This window comes from Echinops telfairi, unplaced genomic scaffold, assembly GCF_000313985.2.
Source record: "Echinops telfairi isolate 266 unplaced genomic scaffold, ASM31398v2 ScPeMD7_7469;HRSCAF=8507_1, whole genome shotgun sequence".
NCBI classification, from domain to species: domain Eukaryota; kingdom Metazoa; phylum Chordata; class Mammalia; order Afrosoricida; family Tenrecidae; genus Echinops; species Echinops telfairi.
The window spans coordinates 99,709,997-99,712,707 of record NW_022111373.1 but is presented as its reverse complement, the minus strand read 5'-3'; the positions used below and the strand labels follow the sequence as shown (position 1 = coordinate 99,712,707).

Here is a 2,711-nt window from a genome sequence, read left to right as displayed (position 1 = left end):
TAGACTGAACACCATGTAGCAAGTCTCTTCATCAGATCCTCCCACATCTGTCTCCAAGGCCGACTGCAGGTCTATCACAAGCATCTTGGCTTTATTTCCTGGCATTGACTCATGTTGTTAGACTGCTTTTCCTGACCAAAGGAAAACAGTTATATGAAGTAAAGCAATGGGTGCTAAGTGGAGCTCCCTGAATTTGCTCTTAGGACTGGGTCTGACTATCCCAAAAGTTAGGATTGGACATTGGACATAAAATGGTCAATAAGATGTTATGGCCCTAGCTCACTTAATACTTTCAGTTCAGGGAGAAACATTCTGTATTCTTCAGTACGCCAGCCCTACTGCACCTGAAGTCAATGGTGTGGAGTGGAACTGTCAAAGAGGTCTCAACTCAGAGGTCAGTGCCAGTCACTGAATTCTGTGGACTCTTCTGAACTCTGCGGTTAAGGATTATGCTTGCACAGGTAATGGTAAGGGCAGTGGCTAATTGGGGTGGCTAGGGGAGGGGCGGGTAACCATGCCATCAAGTGGCATCGAGTTGATTCTGATTCATGACAACTTCATGTCTCATAAGGTTTGTAAATCTTTATGGAAAGAGACGGCCACATTTTTCTCTTTGAGTGTGTGGTAGATAGATAATTTATGTCAACTTGAAGACATGTAAAAGTGTAGGGTTGGAAACCAACCTGCTAATCAGGTCACAGCCTGATGATGCCTCCTTGCGGGTGTGGACCGCTTAGAAGCAGGGCCCTGGGGACCTCCCCCTCTGACTCTGCCCCTTCACCACCCTGCTTGCTGGCACTCTGCCACTGACCCTAGAGCTGCCAGAGCTCTGCCATGTTTCCACCGACCTTAGATCCGCAGGACTCTGCCCCCACCCCCACCCACACACACACACACACACAGCCGGGGATCTTCCTCCATTCTGCACCATTCCATGTGGCTACGTGAGTCTGAAGAGGGACTTATGAACTAGTATTGGACTCGTGGACTTAAGTTGGACTGGGCTGGGATGCTTTCATATGTATAATTCCTTCTTGATATCAAGCTCTCTTACACATATATGTGTCACTGGGCTTATTTCTCTAGTCACGTGACCCAACACAGAGTATCTGGTAGGTTCAAACCACAGACTTTTCCGTCAAATGGGCTCATTGGGATAGCTGGGAGAGGGGTTGAAATGTTAAAGAAATGTAAGAGCTATCCTCTCGCCGGGGTTTCACTGCTTATGCCACATGGCCTAAGGAAGAGTACAAGAAAGTACATTTGTTTGAGTTCTGGTATCTTTGAAAATCGCATTAGTCTACCTCCATCCCATAATGGATAGTTTGCCTGACCTTTTTTGTCTTTTTGTTTTGTTCTTAGGAATTTTACGTTTCGGTCTACGTTTTTCTTCCATTCTAGCCAGGACCATCTACTGTGTCCCTCGAGAAACAATCAGTAACTTTTCTGGTTGCAAGGTCGATGAGGGTATGGTTTTGGCTTTTTGTTTTGTTTTGTTTTGAGGGTTTCATTTATATAGAATATTAGTCCATAGACTAATTTGGGTTAGGTTTATTATGGATATGAATTTTCTTTTCTCTCTCATGGAAACGGAGAGCTGCTGTTAGTTGCCGTCAGGTTGATTCCGACGCAGAACCACCGCACCTTCTCAGAGCAGGGATGCTCCATAGAGTTGTAAAGCAGTGAACTTTCAGATGCACATCACTAGACCTCTCTTTTGCGTACCGCTGGGTGGGTTTAATGCCACAGCCATTGGACTCGGTTGGTCCTACCCTGGGGCTTGGGTGGAAATGAAGAGTAACAATAATGGTGTTCCTTCATGTTTGCTTCGGCAACACATGTGCTAAAATTGGAATGATACAGAGAAGATTAGCATGGCCCCTGCGCAAGGATGACACGCAAATTCGTGAAGCGTTCCATATTAAAAAAAAAAAATCGTGTTCCTTCTGCTCTCTACAGTTCCTGTTACCTCTGATTTCATTCTTTGCCATTTCTTACTCCCCTCCGTGTTGTAATCGTAGTAATTTTGTTTGAAAAGTTTAAGAATAGTTAACAATTATCCTTGACATATATACAGCTATATTGCATTTATAAACATTAATCAGATTTAACTCTTTGTGTAGCTATTTTCCATTATGATTGTTTTACGCTACGGTTTACGGTTTTTTGTTATTGGGACCTCAATTTTGATTCATCAGTCAATCAGCTGGAATACATCTTCAAGTAACTTTTTCAAGATGCAATGCATGAGAAGTGTATTCTTGGAACCTGTCTATGTCTGGGAATGCACTTCTGTTGCTTTCACGGATGAAAAACAATTTGAGTACAGGATTCTTGGTTTGTAATTTTCCCTTCTAAAGCATGTAAACACGGCACCATTGTTTCTCTACCATTGATAGTTGCAGAAGAAAGTTGAAAGCTTGACTGATTTTATTCATTTGTAGATTTTTTGTTTTTGCTAGCTGCATACAGATTTATGACTTGCTCTTGCAATTAAAAGCTTTGCTAGAATATTGGGTGAGAATTTGTGGCTGAACCATGAGGTTCAGGCCTTTTTTTTCCTTCCCTACAAAGTTTTTTTCCCCCCATCATAATTTGAATGATCATTTCTGTCCTAACTATTGCAAATTTCTTTTTTCAGGAAATCTGTGGTTCTTAAGTTGACTTTCTATTTTCTAGTGAAAATAGAAAATATTTCTTATCCATCATCT

At 42.2% G+C, this 2,711-nt stretch overlaps 1 non-coding gene across 1 annotated transcript; it reads left to right on the top strand.

The window, feature by feature from the left end:
- Positions 1–1,821: 1,821 nt before the first annotated feature.
- Positions 1,822–1,926, top strand: LOC115873820. Its single transcript, XR_004048605.1, has one exon. It is a non-coding gene; the product is annotated as a U6 spliceosomal RNA (small nuclear RNA).
- Positions 1,927–2,711: the final 785 nt, after the last annotated feature.